Raw genomic sequence first — 15942 nt, 5'->3', positions numbered from 1 at the left:
AGACCTCCCTATCCCCTTTCAGCCTGACTACACTAGACCTCCCTAACACAAGAGCTGGGACTTACTGTAAATGAGTCTAACTGTAGATATAATTGCTGTAAATGACTGTAATTCATGATATCTAATGTCTTCGAAACAAAACGTCCACTGGCACTTTTAATATGGTTTGTAATGGAACATTTAACATTTGTGTGATAAAACAGATATTTAATCAAGTGCTACAGAGATCCCGCTCATATTAAATACAAAATCACTATATGTTGTGGTCTTACTGGATAATTAATATAAGTTTTAAAGGTGATTAGTGTTGATATCTCAACTGGCACCTTCCTGTGCGTTATACCTTCTGTTACACCATGCTGTTCATTATACATTCTGTTACACCTTCCTGTTCGTTATACATTCTGTTACACCTTCCTGTTCATTATACATTCTGTTACACCTTCCTGTTCATTATACATTCTGTTACACCATGCTGTTCATTATACATTCTGTTACACCTTCCTGTTCATTATACATTCTGTTACACCTTCCTGTTCATTATACATTCTGTTACACCTTCCTGTTCATTATACATTCTGTTACACCTTCCTGTTCATTATACATTCTGTTACACCTTCCTGTTCATTAAACATTCTGTTACACCTTCCTGTTCATTATACATTCTGTTACACCTTCCTGTTCGTTATACATTCTGTTACACCTTCCTGTTCGTTATACATTCTGTTACACCTGTTACACCACCTTTTTTACTACAAAACATAGAAATGTGCTATTATAACAGTATGTTGATGTTGGGGTGTTGCTGGAGATGTTGAATATGAAGTAAAAAAAAATCAATATTTATTTTTAAGAACCTGAGGGATTTTACACATATTACACTAGGCCTCTCTAATCCCTTTCAGCCTGACTACACTAGGCCTCCCTAACCCCTTTCAGCCTGACTACACTAGGCCTCTCTAATCCCTTTCAGCCTGACTACACTAGACCTCCCTAACCCCTTTCAGCCTGACTACACTAGGCCTCCCTAACCCCTTTCAGCCTGACTACACTAGACCTCCCTATCCCCTTTCAGCCTGACTACACTAGACCTCCCTAACACAAGAGCTGGGACTTACTGTAAATGAGTCTAACTGTAGATATAATTGCTGTAAATGACTGTAATTCATGATATCTAATGTCTTCGAAACAAAACGTCCACTGGCACTTTTAATATGGTTTGTAATGGAACATTTAACATTTGTGTGATAAAACAGATATTTAATCAAGTGCTACAGAGATCCCGCTCATATTAAATACAAAATCACTATATGTTGTGGTCTTACTGGATAATTAATATAAGTTTTAAAGGTGATTAGTGTTGATATCTCAACTGGCACCTTCCTGTGCGTTATACCTTCTGTTACACCATGCTGTTCATTATACATTCTGTTACACCTTCCTGTTCGTTATACATTCTGTTACACCTTCCTGTTCATTATACATTCTGTTACACCTTCCTGTTCATTATACATTCTGTTACACCATGCTGTTCATTATACATTCTGTTACACCTTCCTGTTCATTATACATTCTGTTACACCTTCCTGTTCGTTATACATTCTGTTACACCTTCCTGTTCATTATACATTCTGTTACACCATGCTGTTCATTATACATTCTGTTACACCTTCCTGTTCGTTATACATTCTGTTACACCTTCCTGTTCATTATACATTCTGTTACACCTTCCTGTTCATTATACATTCTGTTACACCTTCCTGTTCATTATACATTCTGTTACACCTTCCTGTTCATTATACATTCTGTTACACCTTCCTGTTCATTAAACATTCTGTTACACCTTCCTGTTCATTAAACATTCTGTTACACCTTCCTGTTCATTATACATTCTGTTACACCTTCCTGTTCATTATACATTCTGTTACACCTTCCTGTTCATTATACATTCTGTTACACCTTCCTGTTCATTATACATTCTGTTACACCTTCCTGTTCATTAAACATTCTGTTACACCTTCCTGTTCATTATACATTCTGTTACACCTTCCTGTTCGTTATACATTCTGTTACACCTTCCTGTTCGTTATACATTCTGTTACACCTGTTACACCACCTTTTTTACTACAAAACATAGAAATGTGCTATTATAACAGTATGTTGATGTTGGGGTGTTGCTGGAGATGTTGAATATGAAGTAAAAAAAAATCAATATTTATTTTTAAGAACCTGAGGGATTTTACACATATTACACTAGGCCTCTCTAATCCCTTTCAGCCTGACTACACTAGGCCTCCCTAACCCCTTTCAGCCTGACTACACTAGGCCTCTCTAATCCCTTTCAGCCTGACTACACTAGACCTCCCTATCACCTTTCAGCCTGACTACACTAGACCTCCCTAATCCCTTTCAGCCTGACTACACTAGACCTCCCTATCCCCTTTCAGCCTGACTACACTAGACCTCCCTAACACAAGAGCTGGGACTTACTGTAAATGAGTCTAACTGTAGATATAATTGCTGTAAATGACTGTAATTCATGATATCTAATGTCTTCGAAACAAAACGTCCACTGGCACTTTTAATATGGTTTGTAATGGAACATTTAACATTTGTGTGATAAAACAGATATTTAATCAAGTGCTACAGAGATCCCGCTCATATTAAATACAAAATCACTATATGTTGTGGTCTTACTGGATAATTAATATAAGTTTTAAAGGTGATTAGTGTTGATATCTCAACTGACCTTCCTGTGCGTTATACCTTCTGTTACACCATGCTGTTCATTATACATTCTGTTACACCTTCCTGTTCATTATACATTCTGTTACACCTTCCTGTTCATTATACATTCTGTTACACCTTCCTGTTCGTTATACATTCTGTTACACCATGCTGTTCATTATACATTCTGTTACACCTTCCTGTTCATTATACATTCTGTTACACCTTCCTGTTCATTATACATTCTGTTACACCTTCCTGTTCGTTATACATTCTGTTACACCATGCTGTTCATTATACATTCTGTTACACCTTCCTGTTTGTTATACATTCTGTTACACCTTCCTGTTCATTAAACATTCTGTTACAGCATGCTGTTGATTAAACATTCTGTTACACCATGCTGTTCATTATACATTCTGTTACACCTTCCTGTTCGTTATACATTCTGTTACACCGTGCTGTTCGTTATACATTCTGTTACACCATGCTGTTCATTAAATATTCTGTTACACCTTCCTGTTCATTATACATTCTGTTACACCTTCCTGTTCATTATACATTCTGTTACACCTTCCTGTTCGTTATACATTCTGTTACACCTTCCTGTTCATTAAACATTCTGTTACAGCATGCTGTTCATTAAACATTCTGTTACACCATGCTGTTCATTATACATTCTGTTACACCTTCCTGTTCGTTATACATTCTGTTACACCGTGCTGTTCGTTATACATTCTGTTACACCATGCTGTTCATTAAATATTCTGTTACACCTTCCTGTTCATTATACATTCTGTTACACCTTCCTGTTCATTATACATTCTGTTACACCTTCCTGTTCATTATACATTCTGTTACACCTTCCTGTTCGTTATACATTCTGTTACACCTTCCTGTTCATTATACATTCTGTTACACCATGCTGTTCGTTATACATTCTGTTACACCTTCCTGTTCATTAAACATTCTGTTACACCTTCCTGTTCATTAAACATTCTGTTACACCTTCCTGTTCATTAAACATTCTGTTACACCTTCCTGTTCGTTAAACATTCTGTTACACCATGCTGTTCGTTATACATTCTGTTACACCTTCCTGTTCATTATACATTCTGTTACACCTTCCTGTTCATTATGCATTCTGTTACACCATGCTGTTCACATTCTGTTACACCTTCCTGTTCATTAAACATTCTGTTACACCATGCTGTTCATTAAACATTCTGTTACACCTTCCTGTTCATTATACATTCTGTTACACCATGCTGTTCATTAAACATTCTGTTACACCTTCCTGTTCATTATACATTCTGTTACACCTTCCTGTTCGTTATACATTCTGTTACACCTTCCTGTTCGTTATACATTCTGTTACACCTTCCTGTTCATTATATATTCTGTTACACCACGCTGTTCGTTATACATTCCGTTACACCGTGCTGTTCATTATACATTCTGTTACACATTCCTGTTCGTTATACATTCTGTTTCACCTTCCTGTTCATTATACATTCTGTTACACCTTCCTGTTCGTTATACATTCTGTTACACCTTCCTGTTCGTTATACATTCTGTTACACCTTCCTGTTCATTATACATTCTGTTACACCTTCCTGTTCGTTATACATTCTGTTACACCTTCCTGTTCGTTATACATTATGTTACACCATGCTGTTCATTATACATTCTTTTACACCTTCCTGTTCGTTATACATTCTGTTACACCATGCTGTTCATTATACATTCTGTTACACCTTCCTGTTTGTTGTACATTCTGTTACACCTTCCTGTTCATTAAACATTCTGTTACACCATGCTGTTCATTAAACATTCTGTTACACCTTCCTGTTCATTAAACATTCTGTTATACCTTCCTGTTCGTTATTCATTCTGTTACACCTTCCTGTTCATTATACATTCTGTTACACCTTCCTGTTCGTTATACATTCTGTTACACCTTCCTGTTCGTTATACATTCTGTTACACCTTCCTGTTCGTTATACATTCTGTTACACCACGCAGTTCGTTATACATTCTGTTACACCTTTCTGTTCATTATACATTCTGTTACACCTTCCTGTTCGTTATACATTCTGTTACACCTTCCTGTTCATTATACATTCTGTTACACCTTTCTGTTCATTATACATTCTGTTACACCTTCCTGTTCATTATACATTCTGTTACACCTTCCTGTTCGTTATACATTCTGTTACACCTTCCTGTTCATTATACATTCTGTTACACCTTCCTGTTCGTTATACATTCTGTTACACCATGCTGTTCATTATACATTCTGTTACACCTTCTTGTTTGTTATACATTCTGTTACACCTTCCTGTTCATTAAACATTCTGTTACACCAGGCTGTTCATTAAACATTCTGTTACACCATGCTGTTCATTATACATTCTGTTACACCTTCCTGTTCATTAAACATTCTGTTATAGCTTCCTCTTCGTTATACATTCTGTTACACCTTCCTGTTCGTTATACATTCTGTTACACCTTCCTGTTCGTTATACATTCTGTTACACCTTCCTGTTCCTTATACATTCTGTTACACCACGCTGTTCGTTATACATTCTGTTACACCTTCCTGTTCATTATACATTCTGTTACACCTTCCTGTTCATTATACATTCTGTTACACCTTCCTGTTCATTATACATTCTGTTACACCTTCCTGTTCATTAAACATTCTGTTACACCTTCCTGTTCGTTATACATTCTGTTACACCTTCCTGTTCGTTATACATTCTGTTACACCTTCCTGTTCATTATACATTCTGTTACACCTTCCTGTTCATTATACATTCTGTTACACCTTCCTGTTCATTATACATTCTGTTACACCTTCCTGTTCATTAAACATTCTGTTACACCTTCCTGTTCGTTATACATTCTGTTACACCTTCCTGTTCGTTATACATTCTGTTACACCTTCCTGTTCATTATACATTCTGTTACACCTTCCTGTTCGTTATACATTCTGTTACACCTTCCTGTTCGTTATACATTCTGTTACACCTTCCTGTTCATTATACATTCTGAACAGTGGTGGATGGAGCTGAAAAGGTTCCTGGAGGACCAACTTCTATTTTCGTAGAATGTAATCAAAGAGGACTCATCTGAGCGTACAAACAAAATTGGATCTGTAGAAACTTGTCGGTACCTTTTGCTTTACGTATGTATACCGAAAAAAGTAGGAACTTTAGAGCTTTAGGACCTTGAATGAGTGAATGGACCTTGGCTTGCTCATCCAAAATCATAACCTAACAACATTACTTAGCTATTGACAACCGCTGTTACATTATGTTTGGCTGTAGTTGTATTATTTGAGGGTAACTGGTCAGGATTGTTTAGTATTGAGTGATTGAGTTAGTCCCAAATGGAACCCTCTTCCATGTATGTACTGTGGATCATATTTACTTGGCCCATAGGACTCTGGTCAAACGTAGTGCACAGGAAAATAGGGTTCCATTTGGGACACAACCTGTACAATATTCACCCGTTTAAGTTCAGATAAATCTAAAATGTGAATGTATGGTTCATTATCATTTCAGACATGTTACATTTGTTTACTACACAATCACTTAGTCTAAATATTGGCTATGTGCTTCATTCAATAACATGAAAGGAGTATAAACACTGTAATTTTGAGGCACTAATGATTTGGGGATATTTAATCTCCCTAATGAATCTTTCCAATTAAAAGTTTAGAAGAAAACAACGTTTTTTATTTTTTTATCAACCTGGAATATATTTCTCTCAGTGTGCATCTCAAATGGCACCCTATTCCCTATTTATAGTGCACTACTTTTGACAAGGACCTATAGGGCTTTGGGCAAAAGTACTGCAATATGTAGAGAATAGGGTCCATCTGAGACACAATTTCATATTGGAGTTTCCTGACCTTTGACCACCTTCATCTCTTTTTCTGTCGTCTCAGACATTTTCTCTGGAAGGGACTTAGTAAGGCTGCGTTCCAAATGACACCGTCACGGTTGTTATAAGAGACGGACCAAGGCGCAGCGTTTGTTGAGTTACACATATTTATTTAAAGTGAAACTTCTTTAACCAAAACAATAAACAAGCAACACAACGTGACTACGTGGTGACACAAGCACCAATACAAACAATATCCCACAAACACAGGTGGGAAAAAAATGGCTACCTAAATATGATCCCCAATTAGAGGCAACGATTACCAGCTGCCTCTAATTGGGAACCATACAAAACACCAACATAGAAATATTGAACTAGAACACCCCTTAGTCACGCCCTGACCTACTACACCATAGAGAATCAAGGGCTCTCTATGGTCAGGGCGTGGCAGTACCCCCCCCCCCCCAAAGGTGCGGACTCCGGCCGCAAAACCTGAAACCAACTGGACGGGGCAGGGGGGATGACTAGTGTCGGTGGCGGCTCCGGTGCAGGTCGTAGCCCCCGCCCAGACCCCGGATCCGGCCCTGGCGCCGGGCTGAACGTTGTGCCTGGACTGGGCATCGGCGCAGAGGAAGGCTCCGGCCTTGGAGCTGGACTGGGCACCATGCCTGGACTGGGCATCGGCGCAGAGGAAGGCTCCGGCCTTGGAGCTGGACTGGGCACCATGCCTGGACTGGGCATCGGCGCAGAGGAAGGCTCCGGCCTTGGAGCTGGACTGGGCACCATGCCTGGACTGGGCCCTGGCGCAGAGGAAGGCTCCTGCCATGGAGCGGACCTGGACACCGTGCCTGGACTCTCCGGACTGTTGACCGTCACTTGAGGCTCCGAACCGTTGACCGTCACTGGAAGCTCCGGACTGTGAGCCGTCGCTGGAAGCTCCGGACTGTGAACCGTCGCTGGAAGCTCCGGACTGTGAACCGTCGCTGGAAGCTCCGGACTGTGAACCGTCGCTGGAAGCTCCGGACTGTGAACCGTCGCTGGAAGCTCTGGACTGTAAACCGTCGCTGGAAGCTCTGGACTGTAAACCGTCACTGGAGGTTCCGGGCTGTAGTGGCGCACTGGAGGCCTGGTGCGTGGAGCCGGCACAGGTGGCACTGGACTGGTGACACGCACTTCAGGGCGAGTGCGGGGAGCAGGCACAGGACGTACCGGACTGGTGACACACACTTCACGGCAAGTGCGGGGAGCTGGCACAGGACTCACCAGACTTCTGACAGGCTCTTCAGGTCGTATGCCGTGCAGAACACACCTACATAACATTTCTCTCCTCTCTCTCTCTCCCATCGCCTCCCTGACGGTCTCTGGCTCTTCAGGGCGAGTGCGAGGAGCTGGCACAGATGGCACCGGACTGGTGTCACGCTCTTCAGCACGCCTGCGCTGCAGCATACTCCTAGCCAAAACCTCTCTCCGGTATCCCTCATTGAACTCCTCCAGAGACTCCCATTCGGGCTCTGGCACTCTCCTCTGCTCAGCCGTCCGCCCCATGTGACCCCTCCCCCCAAACATCTTGGGGTTTCTGTGGCCGTGGTCCCCGGCGTCGTCGCTGTCCTTCCAGCGTCCTCTGCGACTCCCACCAAGGAAGGGTCTCGTGTCCTCCCATGATCTCCTCCCATGTCCAAAACTTCTTTACCTCGTGAACACGCTGCTTGGTCCTTGTATGGTGGGATGTTCTGTCACGGTTGTTGTAAGAGACGGACCAAGGCGCAGCGTTTGTTGAGTTCCACATATTTATTTAAAGTGAAACTTCTTTAACCAAAACAATAAACAAGCAACACAACGTCACTTCGTGGTGACACAAGCACCAATACAAACAATATCCCACAAACACAGGTGGGAAAAAAATGGCTACCTAAATATGATCCCCAATTAGAGGCAACGATTACCAGCTGCCTCTAATTGGGAACCATATTTAGGTAGCCATTTTTCCCCACCTGTGTTTTGTGGGATATTGTTTTGAGTGAGTGCATGCAGCACTACGGTACTTCACGGTCGTTGTTTGTTTCTTGGTCTGTTCAAGTTTCACAGTAATAAAAGATGTGGAACTCCAATCACTCCGCGCCTTGGTCCGTCTCTCATCACATCCGTGACAGACACCCTATTCCCTATATAGTGCATTGCCCTGTTTCCTATATAGTGCAGTACCCTATTCCCTAGATAGTGCACTACATTTAACCAGAGCCCTATGGCACCCTATTCCCTATATAGTGCACTACATTTGACCAGGGTTTATAAGGCTCTGGTCAAAAAGTAGTGCACAATGGTAGGGAATAGGATGCCATTTGGAACGCAGAGAGGCTGTGAGGCATTCATAGACATGGACAATTAATAATGTATGTTTCTCTCTCAGAGTGCAAATGGAGGGTCACCATCACGAAGTCAGATTTAACATTTCTCTTGACATTTCGGAGACTATATTTGATGAAACAGAGTGTGGTCCACTATTATAGTCTTCTGGATTTAGACGGAGTTGACACTGCTGGTAAATTATGAAAAAAAGTGAATTGCGAGATCAATCATTGTTTTTGATGAAGTGGACTATAGAGAGTTTTGAGTGAGACCAGGTTTGTCCAGACATACAGTATCATACCTGTTAAGACATACAGTGTCATACCTGTTAAGACATACAGAATCATACCTGTTAAGATATACAGTGTCATACCTGTTAAGATATACAGTGTCATTCCTGTCATGTTAAAACATACCGTATAATACCTGTCATGTTAAGACATCCAATAGTATACCTTCTCCTGTTCCTACCAATACAGTCCAATAGTAAACCCTCTCCTCCTCCTACCAATACAGTCCAATAGTATACCTTCTCCTTCTCCTACCAATACAGTCCAATAGTAAACCCTCTCCTCTTCCTACCAATACAGTCCAATAGTATACCCTCTCCTCCTCCTACCAATACAGTCCAATAGTATACCCTCTCCTCCTCCTACCAATACAGACCAAAAGTATACCTTCTCCTGTTCCTACCAATACAGTCCAATAGTATACCCTCTCCTCCTCCTACCAATACAGTCCAATAGTATACCTTCTCCTGTTCCTACCAATACAGTCCAATAGTATACCCTCTCCTCCTCCTACCAATACAGTCCAATAGTATACCTTCTCCTGTTCCTACCAATACAGTCCAATAGTAAACCCTCTCCTCTTCCTACCAATACAGTCCAATAGTATACCTTCTCCTGTTCCTACCAATACAGTCCAATAGTATACCCTCTCCTCCTCCTACCAATACAGTCCAATAGTATACCCTCTCCTCCTCCTACCAATACAGTCCAATAGTATACCTTCTCCTGTTCCTACCAATACAGTCCAATAGTATACCCTCTCCTCCTCCTACCAATACAGTCCAATAGTATACCCTCTCCTCCTCCTACCAATACAGTCCAATAGTATACCTTCTCCTGTTCCTACCAATACAGTCCAATAGTATACCCTCTCCTCCTCCTACCAATACAGTCCAATAGTATACCCTCTCCTCCTCCTACCAATACAGTCCAATAGTATACCTTCTCCTGTTCCTACCAATACAGTCCAATAGTAAACCCTCTCCTCTTCCTACCAATACAGTCCAATAGTATACCTTCTCCTTCTCCTACCAATACAGTCCAATAGTATACCCTCTCCTGTTCCTACCAATACAGTCCAATAGTATACCCTCTCCTTCTCCTACCAATACAGTCCAATAGTATACCTTCTCCTGTTCCTACCAATACAGTCCAATAGTATACCCTCTCCTCCTCCTACCAATACAGTCCAATAGTATACCTTCTCCTGTTCCTACCAATACAGTCCAATAGTATACCTTCTCCTGTTCCTACCAATACAGTCCAATAGTATACCTTCTCCTACAAATACAGTCCAATAACATACCCTCTCCTCCTCCTACCAATACTTCAACATTGTAGACTGCAGTAAAAACGGTTTGTGGCTTCTCCTGGTGAGCTTGTGCTATAAGCCCGTGTCCAGTAGAGAACATGTGTTATTATGTCCAGTAGAGAACATGTGTTATTATGTCCAGTAGAGAACATGTTATTATGTCCAGTAGAGAACATGTTATTATGTCCAGTAGAGAAGGTGTTATTATGTCCAGTAGAGAACATGTGTTATTATGTCCAGTAGAGAACATGTGTTATTATGTCCAGTAGAGAACATGTGTTATTATGTCCAGTAGAGAACATGTGTTATTATGTCCAGTAGAGAACATGTTATTATGTCCAGTTATTATGTCCAGTGGAGAACATGTGTTATTATGTCCAGTAGAGAACATGTTATTATGTCCAGTTATTATGTCCAGTGGAGAACATGTGTTATTATGTCCAGTAGAGAACATGTTATTATGTCCAGTAGAGAAGGTGTTATTATGTCCAGTAGAGAAGGTGTTATTGTGTCCAGTAGAGAACATGTGTTATTATGTCCAGTAGAGAACATGTTATTATGTCCAGTAGAGAACATGTTATTATGTCCAGTAGAGAAGGTGTTATTATGTCCGGTAGAGAACATGTGTTATTATGTCCAGTAGAGAACATGTGTTATTATGTCCAGTAGAGAACATGTTATTATGTCCAGTTATTATGTCCAGTGGAGAACATGTGTTATTATGTCCAGTAGAGAACATGTTATTATGTCCAGTAGAGAACATGTTATTATGTCCAGTGGAGAACATGTGTTATTATGTCCAGTAGAGAACATGTTATTATGTCCAGTTATTATGTCCAGTGGAGAACATGTGTTATTATGTCCAGTAGAGAACATGTGTTATTATGTCCAGTAGAGAAAGTGTTATTATGTCCAGTAGAGAACATGTTATTATGTCCAGTAGAGAACATGTGTTATTATGTCCAGTAGAGAACATGTTATTATGTCCAGTTATTATGTCCAGTGGAGAACATGTGTTATTATGTCCAGTAGAGAACATGTGTTATTATGTCCAGTAGAGAACATGTGTTATTAATTTGCTTTCATTAGAAAGCAAATTACAGACTCCTCTTTAAATCTGGGTATTCCTCCAAAGCTCCATTGTCCTGAGTCTGCACAACTCTGCCAGGACCTAGGATCAAGGGAGATACTAAAGTGTTTTAGTACTATATCTCTTGACGCAATGATGAAAATAATCATGGCCTCCAAACCCTCAAGCTGCATACTGGACCCTATTCCAACTAAACTATTGAAAGAGCTGCTTCCTGTGCTTGGCCCTCCTATGTTGAACATAATAAACGGCTCTCTATCCACCGGATGTGTACCAAAGTCACTAAAAGTGGCAGTAATAAAGCCTCTCTTGAAAAAGCCGAATCTTGATCCAGAAATTATAAAAAACTATCGGCCTATATCGAATCTTCTCATTCCTCTAAAAAATTTTAGAAAAAGCTGTTGCACAGCAACTCACTGCCTTTCTGAAGACAAACAATGTATACGAAACGCTTCAGTCTGGTTTTAGACCCCATCATAGCACTGAGACTGCACTTGTGAAGGTGGTAAATGACCTTTTAATGACGTCAGACCGAGGCTCTGCATCTGTCCTCGTGCTCCTAGATCTTAGTGCCGCTTTTGATACCATCGATCACCACATTCTTTTGGAGAGATTGGAAACCCAAATTGGTCTACATGGACAAGTTCTGGCCTGGTTTAGATCTTATCTGTCGGAAAGATATCAGTTTGTCTCTGTGAATGGTTTGTCCTCTGACAAATCAATTGTAAATTTCGGTGTTCCTCAAGGTTCCGTTTTAGGACCACTATTGTTTTCACTATATATTTTACCTCTTGGGGATGTCATTCGAAAACATAATGTTAAATTTCACTGCTATGCGGACGACACACAGCTGTACATTTCAATGAAACATGGTGAAGCCCCAAAATTGCCCTCACTAGAAGCCTGTGTTTCAGACATAAAGAAGTGGATGGCTGCAAACTTTCTACTTTTAAACTCGGACAAAACAGAGATGCTTGTTCTAGGTCCCAAGAAACAAAGAGATCTTCTGTTGAATCTGACAATTAATCTGGATGGTTGTACAGTCGTCTCAAATAAAACTGTGAAGGACCTCGGCGTTACTCTGGACCCTGATCTCTCTTTTGAAGAACATATCAAGACTGTTTCAAGGACAGCTTTTTTCCATCTACGTAACATTGCAAAAATCAGAAATTTTCTGTCCAAAAATGACGCAGAAAAATTAATCCATGCTTTTGTTACTTCTAGGCTGGACTACTGCAATGCTCTACTTTCCGGCTACCCGGATAAAGCACTAAATAAACTTCAGTTAGTGCTAAATACGGCTGCTAGAATCCTGACTAGAACCAAAAAATGTGATCATATTACTCCAGTGCTAGCCTCCCTACACTGGCTTCCTTTTAAGGCAAGGGCTGATTTCAAGGTTTTACTGCTAACCTACAAAGCATTACATGGGCTTGCTCCTACCTATCTTTCCGATTTGGTCCTGCCGTACATACCTACACTTACGCTATGGTCACAAGACGCAGGCCTCCTAATTGTCCCTAGAATTTCTAAGCAAACGGCTGGAGGTAGGGCTTTCTCCTATAGAGCTCCATTTTTATGGAATGGTCTGCCTACCAATGTGAGAGACGCAGACTCAGTCTCAACCTTTAAGTCTTTACTGAAGACTTATCTCTTCAGTAGGTCCTATGATTAAGTATAGTCTGGCCCAGGAGTGTGAAGGTGAACGGAAAGGCTGGAGCAACGAACCGCCCTTGCTGTCTCTGCCTGGCCGGTTCCCCTCTTTCCACTGGGATTCTCTGCCTCTAACCCTTTTACAGGGGCTGAGTCACTGGCCTACTGGTGTTCTTCCATGCCGTCCATGGGAGGGGTGCGTCACTTGAGTGGGTTGAGTCACTGACGTGGTCTTCCTGTCTGGGTTGGCGCCCCCCCCTTGGGTTGTGCCATGGCGGAGATCATTGTGGGCTATACTCGGCCTTGTCTTAGGACGGTAAGTTGGTGGTTGGAGACATCCCTCTAGTGGTGTGGGGGCTGTGCTTTGGCAAAGTGGGTGGGGTTATATCCTGCCTGTTTGGCCCTGTCCGGGGGTATCATCGGATGGGGCCACAGTGTCTTCTGATCCCTCCTGTCTCAGCCTCCAGTATTTATGCTGCAGTAGTTTATGTGTCGGGGGGCTAGGGTCAGTCTGTTACATCTGGAGTATTTCTCTTGTCTTATCCGGTGTCCTGTGTGTATTTAAATATGCTCTCTCTAATTCTCTCTTTCTCTCTTTCTGTCTTTCTCTCGGAGGACCTGAGCCCTAGGACCATGCCTCAGGACTACCTGGTATGATGACTCCTTGCTGTCCCCAGTCCACCTGGCCGTGCTGCTGCTCCAGTTTCAACTGTTCTGCCTGCGGCTATGGAACCCTGACCTGTTCACCGGACGTGCTTGTTGCACCCTCGACAACTACTATGATTATTATTATTTGACCATGCTGGTCATTTATGAACATTTTAACATTTTGACCATGTTCTGTTATAATATCCACCCTGCACAGCCAGAAGAGGACTGGCCACCCCTCATAGCCTGGTTCCTCTCTAGGTTTCTTCCTAGGTTTTTGGCCTTTCTAGGGAGTTTTTCCTAGGGAGTTTTTCCTAGCCACCGTGCTTCTTTCACATGCTTTGCTTGCTGTTTGGGGTTTTAGGCTGGGTTTCTGTACAGCACTTTGAGAATATCAGCTGATGTACGAAGGGCTATATAAAAATAAATTTGATTTGATTTGATATTATGTCCAGTAGAGAAAGTGTTATTATGTCCAGTAGAGAACATGTTATTATGTCCGGTAGAGAACATGTGTTATTATGTCCAGTAGAGAAGGTGTTATTATGTCCAGTTATTATGTCCAGTAGAGAACATGTGTTATTATGTCCAGTAGAGAAAGTGTTATTATGTCCATAAGAGAACATGTGTTATTATGTCCAGTAGAGAACATGTGTTATTATGTCCAGTAGAGAAGGTGTTATTATGTCCAGTAGAGAACATGTGTTATTATGTCCAGTAGAGAACATGTGTTATTATGTCCAGTAGAGAACATGTTATTATGTCCAGTAGAGAACATGTTATTATGTCCAATAGAGAACATGTGTTATGATGTCCAGTAGAGAACATGTGTTATGATGTCCAGTAGAGAACATGTTATTATGTCCAGTAGAGAACATGTGTTATTATGTCCAGTAGAGAAAGTGTTATTTTGTCCAGTAGAGAACATGTTATTATGTCCGGTAGAGAACATGTGTTATTATGTCCAGTAGAGAAGGTGTTATTATGTCCAGTTATTATGTCCAGTAGAGAACATGTCTTATTATGTCCAGTAGAGAAAGTGTTATTATGTCCAGTAGAGAACATGTGTTATGATGTCCAGTAGAGAACATGTTATTATGTCCGGTAGAGAACATGTGTTATTATGTCCAGTAGAGAAGGTGTTATTATGTCCAGTTATTATGTCCAGTAGAGAACATGTGTTATGATGTCCAGTAGAGAAAGTGTTATTGTCACGTCCTGACCATAGAAAGCTTTTATTTTTCTATGGTAGAGTAGGTCAGGGCGTGACAGAGGGTTTTGTCTAGTTTATTTATGTCTATGTTGGTTCTAGTTTCTTTTTTCTATGTTGGTTTTTGTCTAGTTTATGTATTTCTATGTGGGGTTCTAGTTGTTGTATTTCTATGTTGTTTTTTGGGGGGATGATCTCCAATTAGAGGCAGACGGTCATCGTTGTCTCTAATTGGGGATCATATTTAAGTGGTTGTTTTTCCCACCCTGGTTTGTGGGAGATTATTTTGAGGAAGTGTATGTTGCACCTCTTCGTCACGGTTTGTTGTTTTGTTCATTAGTTTATTTGTATGTCTTGCATAGTTTCACAGTTAGAATAAAATGTGGAACGATACACACGCTGCGCTTTGGTCCCATTCTTCAGACAGCCGTGACAGTTATTATGTCCAGTAGAGAACATGTTATTATGTCCAGTAAAGAACATGTTATTATGTCCAGTAGAGAACATGTGTTATTATGTCCAGTTATTATGTCCAGTAGAGAAGGTGTTATTATGTCCAGTAGAGAAGGTGTTATTATGTCCAGTAGAGAAGGTGTTATTATGTCCAGTAGAGAAGGTGTTATTATGTCCAGTATAGAAGGTGTTATTAGGTCCAGTAGAGAAGGTGTTATTATGTCCAGTAGAGAAGGTGTTATTACGTCCAGTAAAGAAGGTGTTATTATGTCCAGTAGAGAAAGTGTTATTATGTCCAGTAGAGAAGGTGTTATTATGTCCA

Source organism: Salmo salar, chromosome 20 (genome assembly GCF_965601325.2).
Source record: "Salmo salar chromosome 20, fSalSal1, whole genome shotgun sequence".
Lineage (NCBI taxonomy): Eukaryota > Metazoa > Chordata > Actinopteri > Salmoniformes > Salmonidae > Salmo > Salmo salar.
Note: the sequence above shows the minus strand (reverse complement) of the source record.